Raw genomic sequence first — 8,294 nt, 5'->3', positions numbered from 1 at the left:
TCTAAAACCATTTGCACATGTTGTTGCCATGCAAGCAGTCCATGCAGAATGTCGGCACCCTATATATAGAAATGAGAAAACCAGGGATATTTTAAGGAGCAGGCTAGCAGACGGGGCCCATGACTTACATCACAGGAGCCTACACAAAACAAAACACTGTTGCTGTATGTAGGTTTTATTTTATTTGTTTTTTATCTTATATTTTGGAAATGAAGTGGGTTTTTCCTTTAATTTTTTTTTGGGGGGGCAAGAGAGTGGGGCCTTAAGCTTTAGTGTGTTTAGCATATACGTAAATCTGGCACTGATGGTTATGCATTTCATTACATTCATAGCCCATCTTTCCTCCACGGAGCTCAGGGTGGCATATGTGATTTGCCTCCTCCCACAACAACCCTGCGAGGGAGATGATGATAATAAATAATAATAATAATAATAATAATAATAATAATAATAATTTTATTTATACCCCGCCCTCCCCTGCCAGAGCCAGGCTCAAGGCAGCTAACACCAATAAAATCACAGCAAAAACATAATAGGGGGGGAAAGAGAGGGTGGGGGAAACAAATTTAATTATGCTGAGAAAGCAAGAGGCTGTGAATGGCCCACGGTCCTCCAGCGGAAGCCACATGGCCGAGTGGGGATTTGAACCCAGATCTTTCCGGTACTAGTCTGGCCCTCTAACCACGACACCACTGCTGCATGGACCTCGCTCGCCCAGGAGGCAGTGACAGTCAACAACTTGAATGGCTTTAAAAGAGGATGGGACAAATTGATGGATGGAGAGGGCTTACCTTGCCGACAAAGGTCCGTGTAGTTAAAGCTCTGGTTTTCCCAGTAGTGATGTATGGAAGTGAGAGCTGGACCATCAAGAAGGCTGATCGCCAAAGAATGGAAGCTTTTGAATTCTGGTGCTGGAGGAGACTCTTGAGAGTCCCATGGACTGCAAGAAGATCAAACCTCTCCATTCTGAAGGAAATCAGCCCTGAGTGCTCACTGGAAGGACAGATCCTGAAGCTGAGGCTCCAAGACTTTGGCCACCTCATGAGAAGAGAGGACTCCCTGGAAAAGACCCTGATGCTGGGAAAGATGGAGGGCACAAGGAGAAGGGGACGGCAGAGGACGAGATGGTGGGACAGTGTTCTCGAAGCTACCAGCATGAGTTTGACCAAACTGCGGGAGGCAGTGGAAGACAGGAGGGCCTGGCGTGCTCTGGTCCAGGGGGTCATGAAGAGGCGGACACGACTAAATGACTCAACAACGACAACAGCCAGAATGGCTCTGCTGTGACTCCACAGCTGGAGGCAGCGATGCTTCTGAATCCCAGCTTCTGGAAGCCAAAGGAGAGGTGATGGCTCTTGGGTTCGAATCCTGCTTGCCTGTTTCCCATGCGGACGACCATTATACTCCAACAAATCCAAACCCTGGTTCTATCGGAATGCCTCGCTATGAAGCGCTCTTTGTTGGGAAAATACAGGAACTCTAGGTCTGCCAATCTACTCCCTGCAGAGTGGTTTGAAGCTGAACGAAATTATAAAGCTTTGATCAAAAAGAAAAAGCTTAAGGCCCAACAGGAAGAGTGGCAAGAGGAGAGACGCAGTCACCTTTGGAAAATAGTTGCAAACGGTTGGCAAGATTCCCCCTCCGAAGGGGAATATACCATCTCTGTTGGGGTTTGGGAGTCATACTTCCAATCCTTATACACAACTAACCAACATCTTCAGGCTCTGTCCCGACCTCCAAGTGATCCTGGTCTGAGTGGCCCCCGGTGTCAGCTGAAGAAGCTTGCAGGCCCATTCAGTCTCTTAAACCTGGCAAAGCTCCTGGTGCAGACAATATTTCACCCGAGCTTCTTAAGGCCGATGTAGACTGGTGGGCCCCAGTGCTTGCTGCCTTGTTCACCAGCTTGTGGGCTCCTGCTGGCCCTGTGAAGACAGGAGGCTGGACCAGGTGGGCCTTGGGCCTGATCCAGCGGGCTCTTAGGTTCTTAACTCCATGACACTATCCTCTGCTTGTGCTCCGTTTCTGAGTTGACCATCCTTAAAGTTCAGTTCTCACCCCTTTTCTTTATTAGTTTGCAATATTTTAAATCGAGTTTGCATGAAAATTCGCACAAACTTTTGTATGCCTCTCTTCTGATCTAGGCAGGTTTGTTCAATATATTCACCCCCCAAAAAAGTCATCCTCCCTAATTTAATGTGTGTTTGTACATTGTTTCCCTTAAATGCATGCACTTTTATACAGGTTTTTTTAAAAAATCAAAAGCTACTTTGCAAAATTCAGAAAAGATGGGCCATTTTTTGATGTTCTCATATTTTACATATTTTTTCACTGTTCTGCCCAGTGCTTAAAAAAAAAAAAAGTTTAGGGGTACTCTCATTTTGACTTAAAAAAATTAAATCATTTTGTAGTTCAAATCGGGAAAAATAAATACAGTAAATGGACAAAAGTACAATGATTCACAAAGTGTTTAGGGGCATGCAGACCCCTGCATCCCCCCAGGAAAAAAAACACTGGTTCTGCCTATATTTTAAATTTAAAACAAACGCAGCTGCCCATTTTGCGGCTGCCTTCGGTCTCAGGCTTATGACTCCCCCCGCGGAGGATTTGCATGGGGAACCCGCCTTGTTCGGGAACTGCAGCTCTGAGCATCTCGGGGAACGGCCTGGGCACACGCCCTTTCTCTCCCTCCGCTCCAGGCCTGATCCTTATCGTGCGGCTGGTAAAACAAGTACCAATTTGGCAAGGTGCAGAGCATGGCAAGCGGGGAAGAGAGGCAGGTGCTTCCTCGGAGGAAACCCCAGGCAAGGCTCTAGGGATCCCCCTGCCCGTTAGGATCCCAGCCGCTTCACCCCACTAGCTGGGGGGAGGATCATGGAATTGTCGAGTTGGAAGGGGGCCCCCCAAAGGTCATCCAGCCCAACCCCCCTGCAATGCAGGAATCTCAACTAAAGCATCCATGGCAGGTGGCCATAACTCACCTCTGTCATCTCTAAGCTACGGTGCAATGGTGGGGAACACCTGCCTTGAGTGCAGAAGGCCCAGGATTCAACCTCCAGGCAGGGCTAGGAAAGCCCCCACGGGCCCCTCCCAGGTCCTAGTCCAACCCTCTTGCCCAGCCACTGCCCCCTTGTTTCTGAAAACTCACCCCCTGCCCTGTGAAAAGCGTTATTCAGAACAGCAATTAGCACGACCCACTAAAGAAGGTAACAACACAGTAAAATTCGAAACAGGAACCCTCTATCACCCATTGATTCCAAATCCAGTTGAAAGCTATTTAGTTCAGTTAAGTCAACCCAACTGATGAAGGTGATCCAGTGGACTACTGCAATGCGCTCTACGTGGGCTACCTTTGAAGGTGACCCGGAAACTACAACTAATCCAGAATGCGGCAGCTAGACTGGTAACTGGGAGCAGCCGCCGAGACCACATAACATTGGTCCTGAGAGATCTGCATTGGCTCCCAGTACGTTTCCGAGCACAATTCAAAGTGTTGGTGCTGACCTTGAAAGCCCTAAACGGCCTCCGTCCAGTAGACCTGAAGGAGCGTCTCCATCCCCATTGTTCTACCAAGACACTGAGGTCCAGCTCCAAAGGCCTTCTGGTGGTTCCCTCCCTGCGAGAAGTGAGGTTACAGGGAACCAGGCAGAGGGCCTTCTCAGTAATGGCACCCGCCCTGTGGAATGCCCTCCCATAAGATGTCAAAGAGAACAACAACTACCAGACTTTTAGAAGACATCTGAAGTCAGCCCTGTTTAGGGAAGCTTTTAATGTTTGATGTATTATGGTATTTTAATATTTAATAAAAGTGCATTATACAAATTTGAGACTAGATGGCAATGGCAAATTTAATATATTTTTCAAAACGCTTTTTAAAAAAAGCATTTTCACAGCGTTTTTTTAATATGTGTCTAGATTCCACCTTTGTTTAGCACCATGAGGACTAGAATCTTGCTTTGTTTTTAGGGGAGGGCTGCAGCTTAGGGGTGAAGCACCTGCTTTGCATGCAAAGGGGCCCACATTCAACCCTCAATGGCCTTTCCAGGCAGGGCTGTGAAGGATCCCTTACCCGGAGAGCTGCTGCCAGTCCGTGCAGGCCGTGCTGAGCTTGATGGATCAACAGCCTTTGTGTCTGAGGTGCAACACAACCACAGACACAGCAGAAACACCACAAGTGTAAAAAAAAACCCCAAACCCCTGTCTTTCTTTCACACACTCAGGCCCATCCCAGCACCCTACAAACTGATCCTCTGTTCCGACGGGGCACCCATAAAAACTGCTTGCAGGCTGACTCACGCCGCTTTACAATGGGAGTCAGCCAAGGCTCAGGTGCCCAAACCAGCACCCAGGTGCCTGGCATGCACTGATCAGGTGCCAGGAGCCCAAAATAATCCCCGTTTATTGGGTGTTAATCACCGCTGCCAGCCCCTGTTAAACACAGGCTTAGAGGGCGGATATTTTAGTCCTTTCCTCACACATCCAGCCCAGCATCCTGTCCTCACAGGGGCCGACCAGATGCCTCAATGGGAAGCCTGCAAGCAGGATTTGAACACAAGATCCCTCTCCCCTCCTGGGGTTTCCAGCGACTGGGGTTCAGAACCATGGCTGCCTCCAACCAGGGTGGCAGAGTGTAGTGGTTAGTAGCCATCGATAGTCCTTTCTTCAATCTAATCGTCTTTTAAAGCGATCCAAGTTGGCTGCCATCACTGCCTCTGGTGGCAGGGAGTTCCATTGTTTAACTCTGCACTGCATGAAGAAGGACTTCCTTTTACCTCTCCTGAATCTCCCAGCAGTTCCGGGGTTAGGAGAGAGGAAGAAAAGTGTTTCTCTATCTGCTTTCTTCATGCCAGGCATGAATTTATAAACGTCTATCAGTTCACCTCTTCCTTGCCTTTCCTTCATCCTAAAGAGTCCCAAACGCTCTAACCTTTCCTCAAAGGAGAGGTTGCTCCATACGTGGCAGGGGACCTTTTTTCTAACCTCACCTGAGGTCCAGGACACCCAGAGAAAGATTCCAGCAAATCCCACGCGTTCCTTACAAACAAAGAATTGTAGACGGGGCACCAAGGGTCATCTAGTCCAACCCTCTGCAAATCAGGAATCCCACCTCGAGAATCCATCTTAACCTCAGAAAGTTATTCCTAGTGTTCTGCAGGAAGAGAATTGCCAGACCCTGGGGCCTCAAGTTTCAGCAGCACCCCTGGGCGACAAATAAATTTGTCTCTGCTTCCAGTACAGTGGTACCTCATGTTAAGAACTTAATTCGTTCTGGAGGTCTGTTCTTAACCTGAAACTGTTCTTAACCTGAGGTACCAATTTAGCTAATGGGGCCTCCCCCTGCCGCCACAAGATTTCTGTTCTCATCCTGAAGCAAAGTTCTTAACCCGAGGCACTATTTCTGGGTTAGCAGAGTCTGTAACCTGAAGCGCCTGTAACCCGAGGTACCTCTGTACAACCAAAGCAGTCCTGCTCCTCTAAATCTGCCCCAGAGGAGAGTACAGTTGTACCTCAGGTTACAGACACTTCAGGTTACAGACTCCGCTAACCCAGAAATAGTACCTCGGGTTAAGAACTTTGCTTCAGGATGAGAACAGAAATCGCACGACGGCAGCAGGAGGCCCCATTAGCTAAAGTGGTACCTCAGGTTAAGAACAGCTTCAGGTTAAGAACGGACCTCCAGAACCAATTAAGTTCTTAACCTGAGGTGCCACTGTAAAGAGGTTTGATCTGGCAGAGGACCCTCTCTCCAATTCCGCCTGCGTTTAAAAACAAATCTACGAAATGCACACATTCCAAGATTTGTGGGGTGCAAGGCACCCTAAATTCCTGGGTCCAGCAAATGTCAGAATTAATCAAGGTCTGGGGAAAGTGAGGCTGGCCTGGTGATCTCTTGCGGAGTCCGGTGTTGTGTGGGAGTCGGTGTCGTGAGATTCCTGCATCGCAGAGGGTTAAAAAAAAAAAAGAATTGTAGGGTTGGAAGGGACTGTGACGATCATCCAGCCTGACCCCCTGCAATGCAGGAATCTTTCACTCAACGCGGGGCTCAGACCCACAACCCTGAGATCAAGAGTCCCATGCTCTATTCCCAAATGATCACTTCTACCTTTCTGTGATTCCCTGATTCATTTGTACCCTGCTTCAAGACGGGGTGCCGGACCAGATGGGCCGTTGGCCTGATCCCAAGAAAAAAGCGCACCAAGAACTCAGGCCAATGTTAGTTTCCGTGGTGGAAGTGGTCCCTACTTGCAAATCAATAGCCAATTGTAACAAAAACGAATCCATTCAAAAGTATGTATTCTGACAAGGAATACAGCCTCAAATAGAGATTACAAACTCAAACTCATAAGGATATGTATATCCAATTATGGATCAGAGACCAGTAAGTTCATGTTAGTCCATATATATATATATATATATATATATATATATATATATACACACACACACACACACACACACACACACATATATATATACACACACATATATATACGACCCTTTAAAAATTAGCTGATGAAGATGAATACATTGAAACAGGGCTCTGTCCTGGTTTCTGATCCATATTGACTCCTGACTTCTGCTCAGTGATTGAAACTAAGAGTCGAATCGGACTATGGACTAACATGAACTTACTGGTCTGTGATCCAATCCTGCTTGGGGCCTCTGACTGACCCTGGTGAGGGCAGGAGGCTGTGAGTTCCACAGGTGTCCTAGTGAGTCCCATGACCGAGGACCCACCACGATGTCACCTTCTGAACGGACAGCCTTATAGAGACCCCAACTTGGGACTGGATCCTGTCCGGGCAGAGTAAGAAAGAAACAGCGCAGGTCCGTCCTCCCCCCAACTCTGCTCCACCAACCCCCGCTTCGCTACAGGCCTGTCCTGATGAGACTTGCAAGGGAATTCAAAAGGATCCCCCCCCCCCGCCACTGCCGCTGCGAAGGTGCCGTGTCCCCCAGAGCAAAGTCGGCTCTCTCTTCCTGATGTTTCATTCCTGCCATGGGAAACACTCATAAATCACTTGTCTTGTTGGGGAATGGCAGCTCAGCCCCCCCTCCTGTCACCGTCCCCCTCCAGCCCCTGCTCACACCTGGGACCCCCCCCCTTTCCTGATCCACCCTCAAATGGAGGCCATGTGGGCTCAAAACATCAGAGCAGCCCAGCAGAATCAGGCCAATGGTCCGTCTGGTTCAGCGTTCTGCTCTCACAGCGTCCAAATGCCCCTGAGAACCTAGGGATCGCGATAGACTGCCCTTGCACTTGGAGGTTCCATAAGGACGTCAGAAGAGCCTGGTTGCTGGATCAGGCCCAAGGGGGCCTGCCTAGGCCAGCATCCTTTCCTCACAGGGGCCAAGCAGATGTGTTACAGCAGGCAGAGACAAACTCAGCCCTCCAGGTGTTTTTGAGACTACAATTCCCATCGTCCCTGACCACTGGTCCTGTTAGCTAGGGATGATGGGAGTTGTAGTCCCAGAACATCTGGAGGACCAAGGTTGCCTATGCCTGTGTTATGGGAAACATTCAAGCGAGGCCTGAGCACAAAGAACCCCTCCTGCGCTTGCCAGAAACATTGCTGTCTCTGACTGCGAAGGCCCAGCCCAGCCCTCTCCTCCTCCATGGATTTTTCTCATCCTCTTTTAAATCCATCTAGGTTGGTGGCCATCACTGCCTCCAGTGGCAGGGAGTCCCATGGGCTCATTCAAACTTCCTTTCGTGCTGGATTTCTAGGCACAGGTCTGTGCTTTCAAGTGCTGTCTCTGAGCACCTTCCTTTGGTCACAGCAATCCGTGGATCACCCATACTGCTGTTTGTTGTGATTCAGCATTAAAGACATTTCGTGGGGATAGAGCCCAGGCAAAAACAAAAAGCACTCTGGCATGGTGCTTTAAAGTGCTAGAAGGAATCATAGAGTTGGAATGATCCCCAAGGGTCATCTAGTCTTCAATGCAGGACAAAGGGTAAGTGACCCTGTATGTTCCATGAAGAAGGACTTTCTCTTATCCATTCTGAATCTTCCAGTACAGTGGTACCTTGGCTCTCAAACTTAATCCGTTCCGGAAGTCCGTTCCAAAACCAAAGCGTTCCAAAACCAAGGCACGCTTTCCCATAGAAAGTAATGCAAAATGAATTAATCCGTTCCAGACTTTTAAAAACAACCCCTAAAACAGCAATTTAACATGAATTTTACTATCTAACGAGACCACTGATCCATAAAACGAAAGCAATAAACAATGTACTGCAGACACGCAATCAATCATCTGAAGGCAGCCCTGTTTAGGGAAGCTTTTAATGTTGA

Source organism: Podarcis pityusensis (genome assembly GCF_964106645.2).
Source record: "Podarcis pityusensis genome assembly, chromosome: 15".
Lineage (NCBI taxonomy): Eukaryota > Metazoa > Chordata > Lepidosauria > Squamata > Lacertidae > Podarcis > Podarcis pityusensis.
Note: the sequence above shows the minus strand (reverse complement) of the source record.